This window comes from Dromiciops gliroides, chromosome 2 (assembly GCF_019393635.1).
Source record: "Dromiciops gliroides isolate mDroGli1 chromosome 2, mDroGli1.pri, whole genome shotgun sequence".
In the NCBI taxonomy this organism is placed as follows: Eukaryota; Metazoa; Chordata; class Mammalia; order Microbiotheria; family Microbiotheriidae; genus Dromiciops; species Dromiciops gliroides.
Window position 1 is genome coordinate 285,058,330 of NC_057862.1, and position 25,445 is coordinate 285,083,774.

Here is a 25,445-nt window from a genome sequence, read left to right on the forward strand (position 1 = left end):
CCTTTGGTCATTTTCCCCAAAATTCCTCAGTGAAACTATTAAACTCTAACTATTTCTTAAAGGCAGAAGGGTTTATTGGCACTGTCCCAGGGGAAAGGAGGATATTTTCCTTGGAGTATGGCTAAAGTTGGTGGTGGAGATGGGATGGTGAAGGACTTGGAGTAGAGTACAAAGAAAGCAAGGAAGCCTTTGAGAAAGAGCATCTTTGGCCTTTAACATCTAAACTGCTTTTGGAAACACTCAGGAGTCTCCAAATCCCAAACCTGTTCCACATATGTAATAATGGATGTCTTTGATAAAGACGTTCATAGCAGTAACTTTACTTACTTACTTCTGGAGGAGTTGCCACAGCTGATTCCCTGCAAAGTACACAGAGCTCCAATGATCTACATGGGAAAAGAACCTTCTGCCTATCTGAGAGCTTGGTAAGATGCTCCCAAATATTGTCAGGCCTGCCATGGTATGGGAAAGCCCACAAGCTACTAAAGTTTGAGTCAAGGCATAGGCTATGAAGAGGGGTGATACAATACATATGGGCATATTACTTCATAAAGTCCTTTCACAAATAATGTCATTGAATCCACACTTATCTGGGGAGAATGGTTTACTAAGAGACTCTGCAGTTGGTTCTGTTATTTCAAAGAAACTGCATTTTTAGTGTCAGTGTAAGAATTTGGAAAAGCAGCATGTCATAGTGAGAATTGTTGTGTCTGGAATCAGGAAGACCTGGGTTCAAATACCTTTTCTCATACATTCACTTAACCTGCCTGAGCCTCAGTTTCCCTATCCATACAATGGGAGTGATACACATAGTATTGACCTCAAAAAACTGTTGTATGTTTCAATTGACATGTACATAAAATACTATAAGAAGCTTATACTTCTTTATAAATGTCCATTATTATTAATTGTCTAATGTTATATTTAATTTTATAAGTACATTATCCAAAACCAGGATGAGGTAGAGTCCCTGGGTAAAATCATTTAACTTCTTCATGTAACAAGTGACTCTCTAAGATGCTAAGTTGCCAGACATGTTCTGATCTGGATTTCTGAACCAGGAGCTCCCTAGAATAATTAACCCACCCCACCCCCACAAATGGGTATTATTGTTTATATTTATATATATATGACTAGAGATAGGTTGGTAAGCTGCATAGAGTACTAATCTTACAGGCAGAAAGACTTGTGTTCAAATTTACTTACTGAGACCCTGGGCAAGTCATTTGACATTTATATGTCTTAAGCAATTCCAAGGGACTTATCTACTAAGGTATATACCTTGCTATGCTGAGGATATCACACATCCTTTACATGTTGACATGTTATTTTTAATAACAATTCTGTACTAATTACAGTAATTGCTTTGATTTTAATGTTATTTAAAGATCAATGTACCAGTTGCCTACATAGATTGAGGTCCCCTTAAAAGTTTTGGGTGCTATGGGGTTGTCAAGAAAGGATAAAACCCGTGGGATTCTGGAGCCAGCTCCTGTGGCTCCCAAGAGCCATTTGGTGAGCCAATTGTTAAATTTTCAATGTGAGCACTTGGACCTGGGATATCAGCAAATGCTAAAATCAGGATTTGATTTATTGTTTTGTTGATTGCTAGACTTAAGAAAGTGAAAGACAAAATGTTAATTATGCAAACTAAACTTTAAAATGCAGTGTGTATATGGTTTTTTGGTCAGAGAATTGGTTGTTAAACATTTACTATCACACTCTTAGATAAACCCAGAGGATTTGCATACTTCAGAAGATTCTCATATATGCATATGCACACACATGAAACAATGTGGTATTTAGTTAATAATGTTTAATCAATTGATAATTACATTTTATAATGTGTCAGTTAATATTTCTATGGCACTTTAAGTTTTACGCATCCCTTCCCTCACAAAACCCTTCTGAAAGAAAGAGTGCAGGCCTTGTTTTTCCATTTTAAAAATGAGGAAGCAGGCTTAGAGAATTTATATAACTGCTGTAAAAATATTTTAACTAGCTGGGCTTAATCTGTGAATTTCTGGCTGGCTATCTGACTGTGTTTAGTTGGTAAAGCTATAGCTGGCTATTAGCTGCCTAAGCCAGTCTGCAAGGGCCTGTTTCTTCCCCCACTGCTTCTCAGACTGATAAGAAAAAAAGGATTAAAAATGCCTCTTTTAATTAAAGCAAATATGGGGTTTATTTAGGTGAATAAACTTAGAGTTAAATGTAGAAACAAGGGCAACAAAATTAAAATACAACCTGTCAGCTTTTTAAACTTTTTGCCACCTCTTGCTTATGGGTGTGCTGGCTGCTGCCGCTGTGGCCTGCAGCCACACCTCGCTCTGACAGATTCATCTTCAGTCCTCTCCAACTTTCTCAGTCCCATGCTTCTTTTAACTCAAAAGCCCTCTGCTTCACTGCTCCGCTCCTTTCTTCTAACTCCAAGCCCCTTTCACTTTGTCGACCCCCCCGAAAAGCCCCTTAGCGTCCTTGTTCCTCTGGTATCTTTCTACCTTCTCACTAGCTCTTCGTCCATCCCTTGCAAACCCCCAGCATCTCTGTACCAACTGACCTTCTTCTAGTGTTCCCCCTTTCTGTCTAACTTTCTTCTCTGCACCATAGCAATGACCCCCAGCATCTCTCTTCTTCTCTCAACAACCTCCCAGCATCTTTACCTCCCAGGCTATATATCCCTTCTCTCCCGTCAAGCCTCGGGCACCCTGAGTCCCCACACGCCAAGCTAATTCGATGGCCACTTAGCGCCACAGCTGGGGGTTCAATTGAGCCGTGCATACCACACCCAAGGCTTGAGGGGCCCATGCTCCCTGCTGCACACCCCGGACCTCCACTCAGGCTGTGCCCAGGGCCACTGCCAGGCCTAGCCCAGGATCTCTGAGGGTAGATCCCCTCAGGGTAGAGGGAGCTGGGGCTTTTCACAACCATCCAGCCCAGCGCCCCCCTAAGGCTCCAAGGCCCTCGAGGCTTCTCAGCTCCGTGCTGAAGTGGAGGGGGAGGGGCACCAGCCCATCTTACACAGAGAAAAACCCTGAGGGCCTAAGGCTTTTTTTTTTTTTTTGCATGGGGCAATGGGGGTTAAGTGACTTGCCCAGGGTCACACAGCTAGTATGTGTCAAGTGTCTGAGGCTGGATTTGAACTCAGGTACTCCTGAATCCAGGGCTGGTGCTTTATCCACTGAGCCACCTAGCTGCCCCCCTGGGCCTAAGGCTTTTTAATCTCAACCCAAAGGCAGGGTCCCCAAATCACAAATAATTCCCACACTGCCCAAGGTTACATAGCTCCTCAGGGTCAAGACTTAGCTACTTCTCACCTCAGTGGAGACAGCTGTCATCTGTATGAGTTGTTGTATACTTATACTCATAGGATTGTAAGCTTTAGAAATTGAATCAATCATTTATCAATTAGTCAATCAATAAGCATTTATTCTTTTATATGCTAGGCAGAGTATATGGGGTATTTAAGGAGGACTAGCACTTCTAGTGTGAAAGCTTGCCAAGCCCTTTTCAGGGCTATTCATATACCTTTGGTGTCCATCTGTCAACCAATTCTCAACTGTGGTTTCACAGTAGCCATACCCTGGTAAATCCCTCTAGGCAGACAGGCTAAACCAGGTTGAGGGTAAGCAACAGGCCTCAAACCTGTTGGTGAATTGAGTGGATGTCTACCCCAAGCATATGAAGACTTCGCCAAGGAGAATGGGTGAATGAGAACAATTTGTTCCAATGCCCACGAAAGTAGCTGAAGCAGGTACTGTGTGGAATGCTTAACCTTGGTCAGACATTGAAGACACTGAGGTCATCCAGTGCATCCCAGGCCACTGTCAGTCATCTTGACTTTTATCTTGCTACTAGACTTTGCTGATTCTGGAAGGGAGAGTGAGGCTGATGACTTTGTGTGACTCTGACTCACTTGAATCCGATTCAAAGGCAAGTCAAGACCTCACCCTATGATGTCATTTGGTCCCCTTCAAAAATGAAGGATGAACAACCTATGCTAGGCACTGTATTAAGTACTGGAGATGTAAAGATAAAAGTCAAACATTTCCTATCAGGAGAGAAACATTCAACCAGGAGAGATAATATGCATTCCTATAAGTATCTAAAAATACATACAAAGTAATCTGAGGAGGAAGGAAGGGTAGGGTAGATACTTCAGAGGATCAGAAAAGGGCCTCATGTAGTAGGTGGTTTTTTGAGTTGAAATTTAAAGGTATCTGGGGATTTTAAGGGAAGGGAACAAACATTCATATAGCACCTACTATTTGCCAAGCACTGTGCTCATCACAATACTTGGAACTAGGTGCTATTATTATACCCATTTTATAGTTAAGAAAATTGAAGTAGGCAAAGGTTAAGTAACTTGCCCCAGGGACACACAGTTGGTAAGTGTCTGAAACTAGATTTTTTTTTTTAATTAATAAAGTATTTTATTTTTTTTCCCGTTACACGTAAAGATAGTTCTCAACTTTTGTTTATACAAGCTTTCCAATTTCAGATTTTTCTCCCTCCCTCCCCCCTCCCCTAGACAGCAGGTAATCTGATATAGGTTTTATATATATATATATATATACACATAATAACATTAAACATATTTCTGCATTAGTCATGTTATAAGAGAAAAATCAGAGCAATGACAAAAAACCTCAAAATAGAAAAACATCAACACCAAAACCAAAAGAAATAGTATGGTTCATTCAGCATCTATACTCCACAGTTCTTTTTTTTTTTTTCCTGGATTTGGAGATCCTCTTCTATCATGAGTTCCCTGGAACTCCTCTGTACCATTGCATTGGTGAGAAGAATATAGTCCATCACAGTAGATCAACACTCAATGTTGATGATACTGTGTACAATGTTCTTCTGGTTCTGCTCATCTCACTCATCATCAGCCCACGCAAGACCCTCCAGGTGAAACTAGATTTGAACTCAGGTCTATCTTGACTTTAAGGCCAATGTTCTATACCACCTAGTTGGGGGTGAGGAGACAGTACTTTATACGCATAAGAGATAGACTGTGCAAAGGGAAATGGAATCCCACGTGTTAGGAAGAGCGTGAAGAACAGGTTGTCTAGACCACAAGTTCCCTAAAAGGAGGACCATCATAGGCCTGGAAAGGAAGGTTGGAGGCAGGTTGTGGAGGGAATTAAATGATAAGCAAGGGAGTTTGCATTTGGTTATAGAGGTGATAGGGAATCCCTAGAGTTTATTGAGAAGACAGGTGACAGAGTCAGACCTGTGTTATGGGAATATTCCTTTGATTGCCAAATGGAGGATGTTGAGTGGGCTGACACTTGAATAGAGAGAACATTTTTAAAGTATCAGTATAGGCAAGAGGTGATGGGCATCTCAACTAAAATGGTTGCCATATAAATGGAGACATGGGAACAAATATGAGAGATGCTGTGAAGATGGAATCAACAAGACTAGGCAACTGATTGGTCATGTGGGTAGGATTGTAGAGACACTATCTAGTTCATCTCCTTATTTTACTGGATACTAAAGCCCAGAGAAATTGAGATTTTCCTAAGGTCATACAGAAAAGGGGGTGGGATGAATTTTCAAAGCCTTTGTCTGTTGGGCCTGGTTCATGTGACCTCAAAATTTGTCCAGAATACTTAGCTATCTAGTCAGTGGACATTACCCCATAGCCAGTTAAGAGAGATGGGGGCCTTCAGGAAGGACAGGGCTCTAAGAAATTGTAGGGAATCAGTCAACCAGTCATTTAATAAGCATTATGTGCCAAGAACTATAACAAGTTCTGGGGGTACAAAGAAAAGCAAAAACTGTCCCTGCCCTCACATTTTAATGGGATAGAAAACTTAGAAATAACTATCTACTACAAAATATACAGAGTCAGAGAATGATACCATTGAGGCATATTAAGTTTCCCTCATACAGGGCTACTATGGGTACAGGGCTACATGACCTGGACTAGACCTTGACATGACCTTGACTAGACCTCAACCAGACCTTCACTAGATCTGGACATGAATCCAAATAGACCTGGACATGACTTCAATGTGACCTCGACTAGACCTGGACATCAACAGACTAAAGGATCTAGGGAGGGAATTCTAGCTGTACAGGAAAATGGGGGCATTGAGAGAAGGGCAGAGGTATTCCAGAGGCAGAGCTGCTTCCACAAGACCCAGATCCAAATGTGTGCTTGGATGGAGGTCATGTATGGGGATGGCAGGAGGACCACATGGGTTGTATGCCAAATAAATATATAAGGTCTGTGAGGATAAAGTTCCTTGAAAAAGTACAACGGAAAATTGTAGGATAAAAAGATAGAAGAGATGAACACTAACAGTCCTTCAAGTGGGATGTAAATGAGCAAGATGCTCAGCCACAGGAAGGGAAAGGACAGACAGATGTCATAGGAGGACAGACTCAATGTTAAGGCTGAGATGGTCATTAGAGACCATCTGATCATTATACAGATCAGAAATCTGATGACCAGAGAGAAATGACTTCCAATGTCACTCCAAAAAGTCAGTGGCAGAGCAGAGGCTACAATTCAGTTCTGCCAACTGCCAATCCAGAGTACCTTATAGGAGACTACACAGAGATGGTCAAGAAATTGAATGAGAAGTTTCAGAGAGACCAGAGGAAATGACTTGTATTCAGGAAAGTTTCCCTCAACCTGCCAAGACAAACATATGACTTATATTTAGACAGTTTTTTAAGAAATAAAATGAGACCTAAATAAATCACAGAAGAGACAGCCAATGTTCAGATGTGGGATGCACCTATATTGAGTAAAAATGGCACTACCCACATAACTCTACAGATTTCATCTTGTCCCAGTTAAATTACCAAAAGAATACATCACAGAATTACACAAAGTAATAACAAAATTTGTTTGAAGGGAAAAAAAATCAATTTATCAAGGGTTTTAAATTTAAATATTAGAAAGGCGGTAGGGATTGGTATTATTTTATCTGAAACTATGCCACATTGAAACAATCATCAAAACTGTTGGTACTCAATAAAAATATAGAAATATAATAAGTCAGTGGGCAAAAAGCAGAGAATCAAGAACTAGAAACAAAGGTTTGCAGCAATTTAGTGTTCAGTAAACCCCAAAAGTTAAGCTATAGGGGAAGAAATTATTTATTTTGTAAGAACTGCTAGGAAAACTAGAAGGGAGTTCAGTGGGGGGAAATAGGTTTAGATGAGCATTTAACACATCATAAATTATAAAGGGATGAATAATGTAAATATTAAAAAGTCATAAATTTAGAGGAGAATGAAATTTCTATCTTTCACAATTATGGATGAGGGAAATTCAAATAACAGCCCCAAATGTACAAAATATATTTTGCACAAATACAATTAATACAGCTTAAGTCCAGATTAGGAGAAACTTGTATTACAAGTTAAAAATCTGACATCTGGGGGCAGCTAGGTGGTGCAGGGGATAAAGCACCGGCCCTGGATTCAGGAGTTCCTGAGTTCAAATCCAGCCTCAGACACTTGACACTTACTAGTTGTGTGATGCTGGGCAAGTCACTACTTAACCCCCATTGCCCTGCAAAAAAAAAAAAAAAAAACAACTGACATCTAAAATTGCCAGGGAATTAACACAAATAAAAGTCATGTTCTAGTAAACAAATGGTCAAAGGATATTAATAAAACATTTTAAAAAGAAATAAAGCTCTTAATAACTACCAGCAAAAGTTGTCACTATTAATCAGAGAAATACTCATCAAAAACACACACACCCAAACATTAAGTATCACCTCAAATCTACACAGCTACCAAAGATGCTAACATATAGTGGTAGTAGTAACTGACTTTTTGTTTTTTGTTTGTTTGTTTGGTTTGGTTTGGTTTTGGGTTTTTTTTGTGGGGCAATGAGGGTTAAGTGACTTGCCCAGGGTCACACAGCTAGTAAGTGTCAAGTGTCTTGAGGCTTCATTGAACTCCTGAATCCAGGGCTGGTGCTTTATCCACTGCGCCACCTAGCTGCCCCTTAGTAGTAACTGACTTTTACCCAATTCTTTCAAGTTTGCTAAGTACTTTACATATATTATCTCATTTGGTCAAATAATATTGTTCCCATTTTACAGATAAGGAAATTGGAACTCAGAGATTAAGTGACTTGTCTGTGGTGACCAAGATAAAATTTACTGTTTGACTGGCATTAGAAAGATAGGCATGCTAATTCACTGCTGATGGAGCTTGAATTGGCTCACATATTTTGGGAAACCATTTGGTACTATTTAGTAAATTCCATTGAGAATAAAACTCCAAGGAGGTTGCTGACAAGAAGAAAAACTAATATATACAACAATGCTAATAAGCACATTACATGTAATAACATAAAGCTAGAGAGAATAATGGGGCAGCTACATGGTGCTATGGATAGAATGCCAGATCTGGAGTCAGGAAGACCTGAGTTAAAATCTATCTTCAGACACTTATTAGCTGTGTGACCGCAAGTCACTTAACCCCATTTGCCTAAATTTTCTCATCTATAAAATGAGCTGGAGAAGGAAATAGCAAACCACTCCAGTGTCTTTGCCAAGAAAACACCAAATGGGGTCATGAAAAGTTGGACACGACTGAAACAACTGAACAACTATAGAGAATAATGGCAAGATATTAAAGTAAGAAAAAGCACTATAGTTCAATTCTCTTAAACTCTAGCAAAGATTAAAAATAAGCCAGTTAGGAGACAAAGTAGTAAATGACTTCAGTAATGTACTGTTTGATAAACCCAAAGACTCCAGCTTCTGGATTAGGAACTCAGTATTTGACAAAAACCGCTGAGAAAACTGGAAGATAGTAAGGCAGAAATTAGGCATAGACCAACATCTTACACCTTATAATAAAATAAGGTAAAAATGGGTACATGGTTTTGTAATGATTGGAATGACGCCACCTGCTGGAGACTTACTGTAGAAGAGTTCCGCCCATGAAGCGAAGGTCTTTGAGGGCAAGACCAGGAGTCTTTTCTTTGGCATCAGGAAGTGATGCGGGCTAGTGGGAGGAGGAAGGAAGAGACTGGCACTCGCTCTGACTCTCTTGCCCTTTGGACTCTGGTGGAGAGTGGAGCTAGAAATGTGCTCTCCCTTTAATAGATAGGAATCTAGGCCTTTCTCTTTACCAAATTCTTATTCTCCTTAATAAATACTTAAAAGTCTAACTCTTGCTAAAGCTTATAATTTATTGGCAACCACTCATTAGATATTTCAGACAATTTAGCTAGAATTTTAGCCCTTAACAGTTTAGACATAAAAGGTGATACCATAGGAAAATTAGGAGAGGAAGGAATAGTTTACCTTTCAGATCTCTGGAAAGGAGAACAGTTTATGACCAAACAAGAGATAGAGAATATTATGAAATGCAAAATGGATGGTTTTGATTACATTAAATTAAAAAGGTTTTGTACAAACAGAAGCAATGCATACTAAATTAGAAGGGAGACATGTAATGATTGGAATGACGCCACCTGCTGGAGATTTACTGTAGAAGGGTTCCACCCATGAAGCGAAGGTCTTTGAGGGCAAGACCAGGAGTCTTTTCTTTGGCATCAGGAAGTGACGTTGGGTAGTGGGAGGAAGAAGGAAGGGACTAGCGTTCTGTCTCGCGCTCTTTCCTTTGGACTCTGGTGGAGAGTGGAGCTAGAAATGTGCTCTCCCTTTAATAGATAGGAATCTAGGCCTTTTTCTCTCTCTTTACCAAATTCTTACTCTCCTTAATAAATGCTTAAAAGTCTAACTCTTGCTAAAGCTTATAATTTATTGGCGACCACTCATTAGATATTTTAGACAGTTTAGCTAGAATTTTAGCCCTTAACAGACGGAAAGCTGGGAAACAATTTTTATAGCCAGTACTTCTGATAAAAGGCCTCATTTCTAAAATATATAAGGAACTAAATAAATTTTTTAAGAATCCAAGTCATTCCCCAATTGAGAAATGGTCAAAGGATATGAACAGGCAGTTTTCTGATGAAGAAATCAAAGCTATCTATTGCCATATGAAAAAATGCTCTAAATCACTATTGATTAGAGAAATGCAAATTAAAACAACTCTGAGGTACCATCTGACACCTATCAGATTGGCTAAAATGACAAAAAAGGAAAATAATAAATGTTGGAGAAGCTGTGGAAAAATTGGAACACTAATGCATTGCTGGTGGAGCTGTGAACTGCTCCAACCATTCTGGAGAGTAGTTTGGAATTATGACCAAAGGGTTATAAAGCTGTGCATACCCTTTGACCCAGCAATACCACTATTGGGTCTTTTTCCCACAGAGATCATAAAAAAGGGAAAAGGACCCACATGTACAAAAATATTTATAGCTGCTCTTTTTGTGGTGGCAAGGAATTGGAAACTATGGGGCTGCCCATCAATTGGGGGGTGACTGAACAAGCTGTGGTATATGAATGTAATGGAATTCTTTTGTACTCTAAGAAACGATGAACAGACGGATTTCAAAGAAACCTGGAAGGACTTGCATGAACTGATGATGAGGAACCAGGAGAACATTGTACACAGTATCATCAACATTATGTGTTGATCAACTGTGATAGACTTGATTCTTCTCAGCAATACAATGGTATAAGATAGTTCCAAAGGACTCATGATGAAAAAGGCTCTCCAAATCCAGAAAAAAAAAACACTATGGAATATGGATGCAGATTGAACCATACTATTTCTTTGGGTTTTGGTGCTGTTGTTTTTCTTGTTTGAGGTTTTTCCTTTTTTGCTCTGATTCTTCTCTTATAATATGACTAATGCAGAAATATGTTTAATGTTATTGTACATATATAACCTATATTAGATTACTTGCTGTCTTGGCGGGGGGAGGGAGGGGAGGGAGGGGAGGGAGGGGAGGGAGGGAGAAAAATTTGAAACTAGAAACCTTATAAAAACAAATGTTGAAAACTATGCCTACATGTAACTGGAAAATAATAAAATACTTTTATAATTTATATATATATATGCCTATCAGTGCCAATATGGAAATCCAAGAAGAAATTATCAACATAATTATAATATAGTGGGTACCTTTTTCTATCTAGGTAGGCAAAGAGAGACAGTCAGAGGCCTGATGGCACTAAGAAGGTGGTCTGATTCAGAAGGCTCACTTAGAAGCAGAAACGAGGACTGGAGCCTATAACTGTGTTACTGAGACATGTTGCTACATATCTGAGGCAGGGAGCTTAGAGCAGTGCCACTGTAACCATGGCCTTATAGAGTTACATTACCCTGGTTTGGGGCTAGCAACTAATGGAATCATAGGTAAGACTGAAGCTTGCCACTTATATTCTGAACCAGGGTTGAGATCCTACAAAGCCCAGTCAAGGAGGATAGCAGTAACTAAAATTTAGATCATTCTCCTAAGGGCTCAGTGAGATATCTGTAGAATACAAGACCCAATATCCAGAGGAAATAATGATAGGACCTCAGATGTGCAGATCAGAACCAAATAAAACCATGCTATTCCTTCTAGAACTGTGCAAAGCTTTGGCCTGACACGAATTCAGGTAGTAAGTCTGGGGAAATGAGTAAATAAAAGAAGATACTGATAATTGAGAAATATTATGGATCAAGAAATGCTCAAAACACAACATTTAGAAGCAAAGCCTAAAACATAAAATATTTCTTGATGACAAAGTGAACTTGAATTCTTGAAAGAGTGAAGCGAAAGTTTAATGATATTATAAATGAAAGAGAGCTCTAGAGGAAATAATTGTTAGTATAAGAAATGCAAAACCTTACCCAAGTAACAGATTGCTGAAAACCAGAATGCACAAAGCAAGACTTAGTGACTCTTTGAGATAATAAGAAATACTGGAATGATATTAAAAGATTAAAAAAAATAAATTTAAGGAATATAAATGAAATATAAGGTATTTAACAACTGACCTGAAAACAGATCAAGAACTGACAATCTAGAATCATCAGACTACCTGAAAACCATGACCAAAAAAACCCCCAAAACTTAGATATCACATTTCTTTCCTCTTCTTCTTCTTCTTCTTCTTCTTCTTCTTCTTCTTCTTCTTCTTCTTCTTCTTCTTCTTCTTCTTCTTCTTCTTCTTCTTCTTCTTTTAAACTAGATCCCCTTATCTTTTGCAGACTTGAAGTGCAGGGACCATTCATGGGCCTGATCCCCATACTGATTCTCACAGGAGACAACCTTCTCTATTTCCAACTTAGACCAGTTTGCCCACTTCCTTAGGCAAACCGGTGGCTTGCTACTCCCTAGGACACACGATACTAATGCCATACTAATGCAATAATTAAAAATATGAGAGATATAATTTTATCATTTTATAATAGGCCAGCAGGTTATCTATAGGGCAGTTAGGTGGCACAGTGAATAGAGCATGAGCCCTGGAGTCAGGAGGACCTGTGTTCAAATGTGGCCTCAGACACTTGACACTCACTAGCTATGTGACCCTGGGCAAGTTACTTAACCCTGATGGCCTCTAAAGAAAAAAAAGAATGGTTTATGGCCATCTCTCTCAGACCAAAGACCCAGAATGGCAGTGGGATCACAGTTTATATATCCTTCTAACTCTAGGAGGCCCATCACATGCAAACAAAATCTAATTGGTTGACATGATTGGAGGTATATTATATTGAAATGAAGTCTGGGATATGTGACTTAGGTCACTCAAATCTTGATTAAAAAAAAAAAAGACATCAGAGAAAGAATTCAGACCCTACCCAAGCTGATGGGGGCACAATGGTTTCCACCTAGCTGTGGTTTGGTACAAGCTAAATCTCATCAGTAAAGTCCTTCAGCCATCTAGATAAATGTATTTGTCTCATCCCAGGACTCCTCAACCCAGATGAATCTTATTTTCAAGGAGAACTGGACTTTGGACTGAGGAGAAGCAGGGAGAAAGGACTAAGAAAGAAGGGGAGAACACTAAATCCCACAAGATACTGATTATTAATAACTATTTATCACAATAAGTGAACCCACTGCAGCTCAGAATTTCCAAGCTCAAAAGAACCATCAACACTAACCTTCTTAGTACCTGGGACCATAGGCATATACTACCAAACCCAGCTAAGATACCACATTTCAAGAAAAATGATAAATAAAAACTCCTGAGTCCTGTTAGAACCAGAAGGCAAAATGAAAATAGAAAAAAAAATCTACTGGCAAATTCTTAAAAGAAATCCCAAAATAAAAACTCCCAGGAACATTATATTCAAAACCCATACCTTTCAGGTCAAAGGAAAAAGTACTGCAAGCAACCAGAATGAACAAATTCAAGTACCAAAGGGCCATCATCAGCATAACATAAAATTTAGCAGTTACAAAATAAAGGAAAGGAGAGCTTGAAATACAATATTCCAAAAGACAAAAGTTAAAGACACACAATCAATAACTATTTACATGGCAGAATTGATTATAATTCTAAAGGGCAAAAGTTGAATTTTAATGAAATAAAGGCCGTACAATCATTCCTGATGAACAGACCAGAGCTGAGTAGAAACTTTAAAATGTAAAATTAGGAATCAAATGAAACATAGAAAGGTAAATAAATTCCAGCAATTAGAACATACAAGGAACTATACAAGCATGAAGTGTTTACATTCTAATTAGAGGAAGAAGAAATAAATCTTCCCTGAGGGCCCTAAGGTTATGGGCAGCAATAGAATGAGTTAGATAAGATAGAAAACATGGGAATGATTTCACTCTGCTTGAATGATCTTAAGAAGAGAAAGACAAGGGAGGGAAAAAAGAATACTTTAGGACAGAAATAGAGTGAAAGTCAATGGAATTTACTATCTCACATAATCAGGATACTCAAGAAGAATGCTATACATGGGGAAAGGATGAACAGGGAGCAGGAATCACTGCAAGGTCACTTTCACCTGAACTAGACAAATAAGGGCAAATAAGAGAAGAGGGTCATTAAAGTATTTGTTAAAACTCAGAGAAGAAACTAGGAAGAAGGCCAGCAGGAGACAGAGATGAGCGGGAAAGGTTTGAAAATAACATCTTGGGGGCAGCTAGATGGCGCAGTGGATAGAGCACCGGCCCTGGAGTCAGGAGTACCTGAGTTCAAATCCGGCCTCAGACACTTAACACTTACTAGCTGTGTGACCCTGGGCAAGTCACTTAACCCCAATTGCCTCACTAAAAAAAAAAAAAAGAAAATAACATCTTGAATGTGTTGTATACATGAAGGAAGAAGAAAGCTTTATAAGCTATAGATTCATGGTTGCCTGTCCCATCCTTTTTTTCTACTCTGCTTTATATGTAGAAATGCTCATCAGAATATTAATAAAAATTATAGAAAGCTAGGAACAAAATTGGTATTGAAGGATTGGGGAATGGCCAACTAAATTAAGGAATATGAATTACTGGAATATTATTACATTTTAAGAAATTATAAACAAGAGCATTTCAGAGATACATGAGATTTACATGAAGTCATGCAGAAGAAAGATAAAGAAAATATTTTTAGAATTTCATATAATAACTACAAAAATAAATAAATGAAACATGGAAAGGCAAAAAAAAAACAACAACCCAAAAAACAAAATGAAACTCTTGTCCACTTTAGTAGACAATGTTAATCAGTGACTTATTCAATAAACATTTATTGAGTACCTACTATGTGCCAGGCACTGTGCAAAACACAGTCTGATCAGGGGATAATATGCTAACAAGTGTGTGGAAACAAACTATTCACAGGATAAATTGTAGATAATAGATAAAGGGAAACCACTAGCATTAAGGGGCTTTGGGAAAGGCTTCTTGCAGAAAGTTTTAGCTGAGGCTTTAAGGAAGCCAGAAGTTGGAGATAAGGAGGGAAAACATTCCAGGAATGAGGAACAACCAGTCAGGAAATGGAATGAGGAAAAGCAAGAAAGACAATGTCATTGGACCAAGGAGTACATGCAAGTGAGTCAGGTGTAAGGCTGGAAAGACAGGAGAGGATCAAGTTGTGAAGAGCTTTGAATGCCAGACACATGGTTTTACATTAGGCCCTGGAGGTGATAGGGAGGCACTGGAAATTATTGCATATGGGGGTGACATAGTCAAACCTGTACATTAGGAAGATTAATTTGACAGCTGAGTGGAGGATGGACTGGACTGGGGAGAGACAAGGCAGAGAGAACCAGAAGGACAGGGCAATAATCCAGATATGAAATGATGAAGAACTGTGCCAAGGCAGAGGCTGTACCAGAAGAGAGAAGAGAATATGTACGAGAGATGTTAGTAAAATAAAATCTATATATGGCGGCCCATGTTTTCTCCGCTTGGGTCCGCCACCTGTCCGTGGCCTTGGCACCGCCATCTGGGCCCCAGGGCCCTGATCTCGCCTTGGTGGAGCTGCTGGGCTTGGTACTGTGTGCGGTGGTAGGGCGGCCAAGAAGGGCAGCAGCAGCAGTTCCTGTCTCTGCACACATACAGATTTCCGGAATATTCCTACAGTTGAGCCGCCAATATAGTGACATGCTCCCTCTGACACTGGAGAGCATTAAGGACTGTGTCCTCTATGTCTTGAAACTATATGATAAGATTGATCCAGAAAGGCTTTCAGTATCTTCCCACTTTATGAAAGACCTGGGCTTGGATATTTGGACCAAGTAGAAAGTATAACGGCCATGGAAGATGAATTTTGGTTTGAAATTCCTGACATAGATGATGAAAAATTAATGTGTCCATAAGAGAGTGTAGATTATACATTGCAAAAAAGAAAGATGTGTACCAATAATTTTTTTTTTAATCAAAGAACTTGGATGATCCCAGCAAGCGTCTGAATGTGAGAACACATTATGAGACCATTGCTGCTGTTGTAGGAGTATTTCTGTTGGAACTCTATAAAAAACAAATACATAAAGTCAATATTCTCAGGCCTTTTGCATATAAAGTACTGCCTTGATATTGATTCTGTTTAATGTTTAAAAGAGATCTCATTTTTAAAAGAACATTTATGTCAGACGCAAGTGGCTTTTCTGGAATTGAACATTGGAATTGGTTCCCAAACTCATGTTTTCTCTTTAGTATGACCATCGCTCTCTGAATAAATATGCAGGTTTTGCTTCCTTAAAGAAAGAGAGAGAGAGAGAGAGAGAGAGAGAGAGAGAGAGAGAGAGAGAGAGAGAGAGAGAAAAGAAGGAAAAGAAAAGAAAAGAAAAGAAAAGAAAAGAAAAGAAAAGAAAAGAAAAGAAAATCTATAAAACATGGCTGTAGATTTGATATGGAAATTGAGAGGCTTGCCAGCCTGGGTGACTGAGAATATATATTAGTATCCTTGATAGTAATAAGGAAGTTTCAAAGTGGCTTGGGTTTGGGGTTGGGGGGGAAGAAAATGAGTTCAATTTTGGATGTGAAGAGTTTAAGAAATCTACAGGATATGCAGATGGTGATATCCAATTAGCAGTTGGAGATAAAATTCTAGAGGTTAGGAAACAGGTTAAGACTTTATAAGTAGAACTGAAAATAATCAGGATAGATAATAATTGAATGCACAGGAACTGATGAGATCACCAAGTGAAATAGTATAGACAGAGAAAAAAATAGATTTCCCAGGACAGAGTTCCAGGGAACAGACAGACACAAGTAGGGATGTGACTTGGATGACGAGCCAGCAGAGGGGACTGAAAAGGAATAATTGAATAGTTAGGAGGAGAACCAGGAAAGGGTTTTATCACAGAAACTTTGAAAGAAGTGAATATGAAGGAAAAGAGCATGATTGACAAAGGTCAAAGGCTGCAGAGAGATCAAGAAAGATGAGGATTGAAAGGGGGACAATAGATTTGGCAATTAAGACATCACTTGTAACTGGAGAAGTTATGTTTGAGTGATGAGATTAGAAGCCAGAAGAATGTGGAGAGTTAAGGAGAGAGAGAAGAAAAAAGGGGAAGCATCAGTTCTACAATTGTCTTCTCAAGGAGTTGAGCCACAAAGGGTAGAGGAGATACGAGATGATAGTGATTGGGCATGGCATAGATGAATCAAGTAAGGGTTTGTTTTTTTTTTTTTGAGAATGAGGGACACACGGGTATGTTTGTTGGCAATAGGAAAGCACCTAATAGACAAGGAGAAATTGAGTATAAGTGAGAAGGTGGAGATGATGGAGGTGGAAATCTGGAAAAGATGGAGTTAATGCAATGAGATCACTTGTGCTTTTTATGTGGGATATTCTATAAGAATTAAACAAATCTAGGGGCATCTAGGTGGCGCAGTGGATAGAGCACCAGCCCTGAAGTCAGAAGGGCCTGAGTTCAAATCTGGCCTCAGACACTTGACACTTACTAGCTGTGTGACCCTGGGCAAGTCACTTAACCCCAATTGCCTCACAAAAAAAAAAAAAGAATTAAACAAATCTAGCAAGACTTTATAGGGGGCAGCTAGGTGGCACAGTGGATAAAGTACCGCCCCTGGATTCAGGAGTACCTGAGTTCAAATCCGGCCTCAGACACTTGATACTTAATAGTTGTGTGACCCTGGGCAAGTCACTTAACCCCCATTGCCCCACAAAAACAAAACAAAACAAAACAAAAACCAAAAAAGACTTTATATATTTACTATTATCTGTAAGACTTCTTATTCAATTTTTCTTTATTTTGAATGTTTTTTGAATATAAAAACATTTTAATAAAAAATTTCTAACTAGAAAGACTAACATAATATAATCACATACAAATTTAATTTCCATGCATACTTTTTATTTGAACGAAGGTCTGCAATATTTAGCTTAACATCAAAAAAGTCATCTTAAATTTGGTTACATGTCAAATTTACTTCTGTATTTTAATTGAAAACAAGAATAATGTGAAAATGCTTGCTCATACAGATATGTAGAGGAAAATGACAGGAGAATGTTATAATATCTCTTACTGAGAGATGAAAATTCCTTTTAAAAAAAATTTAGTCACTGAACCAATCACCAAAATTGAATAGCCAGTTATCATATAAAATACTTCTCTACAGACTAATGACAAGTGTTGTGTAAAATGATAAATGTACTTAAAGTGAAATTTCATATATTGCTTTATTTGTTAATATTGTATCTAAACTTTTGGAAGGAAAAAAAATCTCTTCAGATATGACTTTATTCCCTTTTACCACTGAAACACCAGCCATATTCACATAGAAACTCAATTAAACTAATGACCAATGTTGCCCACCAGTTCATTTGAAAATCTGCCAGATAGAAGATTAGCAAAATAAGAGGAAGGTAAGGTTAAATCAGAAAATAGCTTTAATTCTGTAATGAGAGGAAATAAAAGATTTACTTCTACAGAATGTTTGTAATGGTCCATGATGGTTTTAAGATAGCTTGTAGTATGTTTGCCCAGTGATCATGGTTTTCTTTTTGTTTGTTTGGGTTTTGTTTTGTTTTCTTTTGTTTTTGGTGAGGCAATTGGGGTTAAGTGACTTGCCCAGGGTCACACAGCTAGTAAGTGTTAAGTGTCTGAGGCCGGATTTGAACTCAGATCCTCCCGAATCCAGGGCCTGTGCTCTATCCACTGCGCCACCTAGCTGCCCCATGGTTTTTAAACAACCTGATATTTGTGTTTCAAGATCACAAACTTTCATAATATCTTGATCGTGTTATTACATAGCTGATGAAGTATCATTATAGGATAACAGAGGGGAATGAAGGAGGTACTCTGGTGCACTGTACTGAACACAAATGATGATATGTCCATATGCCTGACCATCCATTCGGCATCAGTTTGCACTTAAATATTAAAATCTTAGAGTGGTTTGGGAACAATCTGATAATAGGTTGAGAAACTTCAAGAACATGTTGAGCTTAGAAGTAGTCAGAATTTCATGTAATCACTGTACAAACACCAGAGTAGTTGCTCTCCCAATCACAACAGTTTCAAATAGCTGCAGAAATAAATCTGTAATTTATCAAATATACACATGCTTGTTGTCATAGAAGAAAACTATATTTGTAACATACTTGTATAATTATTTACTGATAAATGTACCATTAAAGAATTTCCCACTGGTGTGGAAATGTACTTTGCTAATACAGATGGTGGCTCATCTATTCTTGATGATTGAAAATATGAGAGACAGTTGCTGGGTAATTTGATCATTTTATTAATAAGGCTGGTAGGTTATCAATAAAATAAGGTCTATGGCTGTCTCTGTCATACCAAATACCCCTAATGCCCCTACATGCCCTTCGAAGAGGAAGTATTTCAGAGGGATGCCTAATCACCTCTGAGTGGTCAACTTAATTTGGAAGTAGGCTACATTAAAATGAAAGGTTGATAGCAGACCACCCCACAATCTAGGGCTAATTATTAAACTTTATCCCAGACTAAATTTTTAATGCCCTAACAAAAATTTATGAGGGTCGGGGCAGCTCTGTGGCACAGTGGATAGAGCACCGGCCCTGTAGTCAGGAGTACCTGAATTCAAATCCGGCCTTAGACACTTAACACTTACTAGCTGTGTGACCCTGAGCAAGTCACTTGACCCCAATTGCCTCACTAAAAAAAAAAAATTATGAGGGTCATTCTTATCAAGATTACTAAAAGTTTATAGCCATAACCAGGGCCAAGGAGAATAGCTTATCTTATAGGTTTATAGCCCTGGCCAGGACCAAGAAGAGTTGATTTAATTTTATCAAGAAGGACTTTGGCATGGGGGGAGGGGGGGAGTCATGATTGTATCTCCAAAATATTTATTGCAAAAACAATTTCTCACATATTACTGTAGTGTTTGGGAATTAATTGTCTGAAGTTAACAACAACAACAAACCAGGATCATACATTAGTGATATTCCAGTCAAATCCCCTTCATTTTATAAATGAAGAAACTAAATCCTAAAGTGGTTGTGACTTCCCCAAAGTCACACAAGTAGTAAGTGGAAGAGTGAAGTTATGAACCTAGGTCAGATTACTCCACATCCAGAAGCTCTCCACTATTCCATGTTGATTCAGACAATATTATTGCCATTTCTAAAAGTTTGCACATCATTTTCCTTTTATCAAAATGTAAATAGTTCAGAGTTTATGGCTTTATGGATTATTTTATTCCTCAGGTTTTTTTCTTTTTTTGATTTTAAAAATATTTTGTTGATGGTTATCAATTTTACAACAAAAATTATGACCAAAAAAAAAACCAACCCCAGTGAGTTGCACAAGTTTTCAGGCTTCTGCCAAAATATGACCAAGAGGGACCATTTCTAGCTCTTCTTTTGGTAGGATGTGAAGGCAATGGGTGACTTTTGTCACCCTCCAGTTTCATTGGAAAAGTTCTGGGCTTTTCACATTGCTCAGTTTTTCCACTGGATGACCACATTCTGCACCTCATCCAGTGGATGCTCTTCCGGCCTGCAGAGGACTCTAGCCAACCTCAATAAATTCCTTCTTTCAGAATATCCCTTAGAGGCTGAATTTCTCACCAAGAAATGAGGATTCCATCTATATAGACAGTCAGCATCATATTTTCAGTGACAGAGACTTTCTCAGGAAGATAGATAACAACCCCAGGGGTTCTAGTGGTTGGAAAGAAATGTAAGAACCAACAACGGAACCTTTGCAAGAGCCAGTCCTAAAACAAAGTTCCTTAACATGGGTGGGTTTTTTTTTTGTACTTTAAGGAGATTATTCAGGCCCCTTTGCTCCCCACCCACCCCAAGATGTTGGGCAAAAGGAGTCACCTGAAGCTTTCATTTGTATTTCACTAGTAAAGGTTCTTGTTGACTCAGTGCTAACAGTAGAGCCCCTGGGCAAGTAATCGACCACTGTCCTGATAGCATCAATCTCATTTTCTGTGGTTATTGCAATCTAAGAATATTCTCATGTGTCACTGGCTGGGACACAGTGAGCATGTGGCTGTCATCTTTCCAGCAAGAGAAAGACCTGCTCATTGCTAACCAGAGGAATGGAGCTTACGCTGCTCCTGGTAGCAGGGCGTGTGTGTGTGTGTGTGTGTGTGTGTGTGTGTGTGTGTGTGTGTGTGTGCACGCGCACGCACCCAGGACTTCCAGGCTTCCTCTCCATCTTAAAACCTCTGTCCAGATAATGGGTGCTGAAGCCCTGTCAGAAAGGCAGTAGGGATTTGACTTCCTGGAACTGGTTGGTAGAAGACCAGACCTTGCCATCCCCACTTGTCCACCCCAAAAAGAATGTTGCTCAAAATGTTTTTTCCTGGAAGCTTTGGCCATGATGAGTTGAAGATCATGAAGATCATCCCCCTATCTTTAGACTCTCAGGCATTCCCGAGGACACATATCCATTTCTCCTTCCTCCAGGCAGTTCTACACTGAAAACATTTTGCTCCAGGAAGGATGATATAGGAGAGCAGGAACCCCATGGGAAATAACACAAATGAGTAACCACTGGGAAGTAATTTACTTTAATTTCCTTGGTCTCAGGCTTACTTTGGAATCAGGTCCTTTGTCTTTCTTCTATCCTCAGTTTTCTGTTTCAAGAGGGCCACTTTGCTTTTCAGAAGGTCCAAGTCAAGACTGTAGCCTTAATCAGAAAGATACCCCTATTCATTCAAAGGAGGAACCAATCCATGGACAGCTAGTCCCAAATTAAGTCAAGTCTTTTCCCAGCCAAGTAAAAACATACACACACCTACTTCATAAGCCCTAGGGCTCACTCTTTGGTTCAAGTGGTTGAAAGTAAAGTTCTGTGGAAGCAGGAACTGCTTCTATAAAGGTATCTGGCATGCTCTGAGTGCTTACCAAGTGTTTAATTTTCATAATATCATTTGAGAAATTCTGTGCATGTCTGCTTTAAGAAACCAGGTCTGTCTCTCTTGCTGAGCATGGTAGAGCATGTTGTGAGGATGGTAGAAGTGGGAAAATATGATCCCAGATTTTCTCATGATCTATCAACAGTCTATGGTCTAGGCTGGCAAAAGCTCAAGGCTGAGCACATAATAGGTACTCAGTAAATTCTTACTCAGAGATTCAGGCAGATCAGCACAATAACTAAACAGAACCCTCAAGCTCCCACATTTTGTTACCACTTAGTTTCTCCTTGCAGCCACTCAGAGGCTTTCAAAAATAAGGGGATTGTAAAGGAAGGGATTGGAAGAAATATTACCCTACCTCGCCCCCAGGCAAAGAAATAGACTATTTCACAGCCAATGCCGTTTGCAGTGCTCAGGAAGTCACAGTCAAAAAAAGCAGTAAGACTCAGCAATGTGGACTCTCAGGGCCCAACTTGGAGATTTGGGACCAGTGAGTTAAAATGAAGCCAAGAAATGCAGTCATATTAGCTGTTACTGGAAAGAATCCCAAATATATGTAAGGACTAAATTGTTGTTGTTGACAAGTCATTTCAATTGTGTCTGAATATTTCTGACCCCATTTGGAGTTTCCTTGGTGAAAATATTCAAGTGGTTTGTCATTTCCTTCTGCAGCTCATTTTACAGATGAAGAAACTGAGGCAATCAAGGTTAAATGACCTGCCCAGGGTCACACAGTTTATAAGTATCTGAGGTTGGATTTGAACTCAGGAAGAAGAGTCTTCCTGATTCCAGACCCAGCACTTAATCCACTGCACCACCTAGGTTGACAAAACTAGAATACTTGTCATCTAGTCATCCATCCAACAAACTTTTATGAAATAATTTCTTTGAGGAGTGTCCTGTGTTTAATACTGGATAAAACCAGAAAAGCAAGAATTCACTGTTTAAACAAAAGACTCAAGGTTAATATAGATGCTAAACTGTGTTATACATTGGGAGAGCTATCAGAGCTAAGAGACAGGGGAAGGCAATCAATGTATGCTAGAATATTTGTTTAAAGTTTCCTTAAGTTAGTGGGAACAAGTAAGATTTGATTGAGTCAAGGGAACTGAAGTATAAGTGATCCCTGTGTATATGTGTAGTAGCTCTGGGGACTTTGGGGTGGGGAACAAAGAAAGAACCACTTAAGGGTAAAATACTAGCTCAAGGTATAACAATCATTCGAATAACTATTTTTGTTTACAGACCTCCGGTTGACCATATTCATGTAAGCCATAAACTTAATTACATGAAAACATATGGAATTAAGACAAACATCCAATCTGGATGATTGGATTCAATCCAGTCTAAGCCACTTCCCACCTTCTCTGGCCAGTCGATCTCACTGTCCTGTGATAGGACACTGCACATTGTGTTTCCCATGCCTTGAATTCACTCCCTCCTCATGTCTTAGAATCTCTAGCTTTCTGCAAAACTCTACTCAGGCTCCATTTCCCATGTAAAGGCTTTCCTTATTCCCTCATCCAGTTTCCATGCTTCCCCAAAGACATTCGTTGTATTTATAAGATCATAAATTTAGTGCTGAAAGAGAACATAAAGGCCATTGAGTTCAATCCCCTTGTTTTACAAATGAAGAAACAGACATGGTTCAATTGACTTGATTAGTTCACACAGCCAGGAAATATCTGAGGCAGGTTTTGCACTCGGGTCTTTATGCTCCTAAGCTGAATGCCCTAACCAGTATACCATGCTGCTGTATGTATGTGTGTATGTATGTATAGATATTATACATATATACACATATACACATGTACATGTATATGTATGTGTTTCCAGTCTGGTTTTCCTGGATATAATAAAAGTTCTTTGAAGGCAGAGACAGGTTAATTTCTGTCTTTGTATCACCAGTTTATAGTAGAGGGGAGGTGCTTAATAAGTGTTTAATGAATAATTAATGCTCTGTTACTATGATTAATCTCAAGAATTCTAGGACAGGGATTAGAAAGAATCTAGATATAAAATTAGAGGGTTGGGGTTCAATATCAACTCTTCTAATTATGTGAGCTTGGGGAAATCCCTTCACTTCTTTAAATCTCAGTTTCCCCATCTGTAAAAAAATTTTTTTAAAGGTTTTTAAGGACCTTTCCAGCTCTAGGTATTATACTGATAGTCAATTCAGACTCTGGAAATCACCTTGAGCCAAGCAGGGCAGGTATAGATAGTGGCACAGCTTCTGAGGTTTGGGACAACTTCTCCCTAGGGTCTGGCAATCTTTCTATCAGACTGGTTTTGTCAGGGGCTTCTGGTTATTGGAAGCAATCTCTCAATGAAATTCCCAAATGTAACCCTGGTGTGTAAATGGGTGTTTGAGGATCTCATGGGTAACAGTGATCTGATAAGAAGCCGGAGATTCCATCCCTCAGGTAGTTTCCCCTGCCTCCTTCGGTTTGTTTGTGGTCAACATTAATCATTTCCTCTAACTGCATATAAGAGCTTCTCAGCCCCTGATCAGCCAGTTCAGAGCTGAAGCTTGAAACCAAAAACTACAATGCAAGAATTCTGTCACCTTCTTTTCTTCTCTGCCTTGATCACTTATGCCAGCTTGGCACCCACCCCCCCAAATCCAGGGAAACCCAAGCTGGAGAGTTTCATTAAACAAGCTCTGAATTTATCACATGATATCACTACAAATCCAAGAGAGGTAAGTGACTCACAGGTGGCTTGGCTCCGAACTTTGCCTCCAAAAGTTTATCAGCCCCTTTCTCCCTTCAAATGTGAGCTAATCATCTGCTTTCTTTTCTGCAGCAGAGAAAGATGATTGTTCCAGATGAATACAACAGGGAGGTAAGATGTACTCCTATATCTATCTATATATTTGCCTTTCTAAAGGGAATGATTTAAAGGATCGCCTTCCCTGCCCTCCCCCATCAGATGAATTACTATTTAAGTAAGCTATAGTTGGCAGCTAGTGTGTAGCTGATGTGTAGCTTATATGACTCAGCAGCATTAGTATTTCTGGTCATTCAAAGGGCTTCAGACAGCTTACATTCCTTCTTTCTCTGCTCCCTCCTTTTCCCCTGCCTGCACAAGGATTATAAGAGCCAAAAGTTATATGCCAAAGCCAGAAACTACTTAATGTGTCAGTGACCCTAGGTCTCTACTACAGCTGTTTCTCCCAGTCATAGATTCTCAGACATCACAGCCACAGAGGGAATCGTATAGGTCACTAGTGGGACAAAAGACAGCAGGGAAAAGAGGAAACAAACAGGGGCTCCCACAGTCTTCTGAAAGAGTCTGCTCTAAGCTTCTAAAGACCAAGAATCTCTGAGCCCCTTTTTCAGTTTCCTAGCATGGGTCCCCTGTCAACATGGGGTTCCCTATCATAATTGGAACCTATAATTCAATTGGCTGTATTATAGGGCAAGTCTGCTTTTCTTAGCCACAAAATAGTTTCTTTTGCAAATAATAAACCCCCCAATTGCATAGTACTTAAAAGTTCATAGAGCATTTGTCAAATAACCCCATGAGATGGAAAATGCAGGTATTATAATCCCTACTTATAGATGAGGAAACTGAGATTCACAGATGATGTGACTTGCTCAGTATCATATAGCTGTGATACATTAGAGCTGGGGTTAGAATAGGGATATTGCAAGGATCAGATGAGATCATGGCTATGATAGAACTTTGTGTACTATTAAATGCCACATTGAGATAACATTCTTATTCTGAGGTTAGACCTTAGGGTCAGAACTCCTAATTTTCCATC

The 25,445-nt window shown here is 39.1% G+C and overlaps 1 pseudogene; it reads left to right on the forward strand.

Moving 5' to 3' along the window:
• Window positions 1–15,229: 15,229 nt before the first annotated feature.
• On the forward strand, window positions 15,230–15,710 carry LOC122737994 (annotated as a pseudogene).
• Window positions 15,711–25,445: the final 9,735 nt, after the last annotated feature.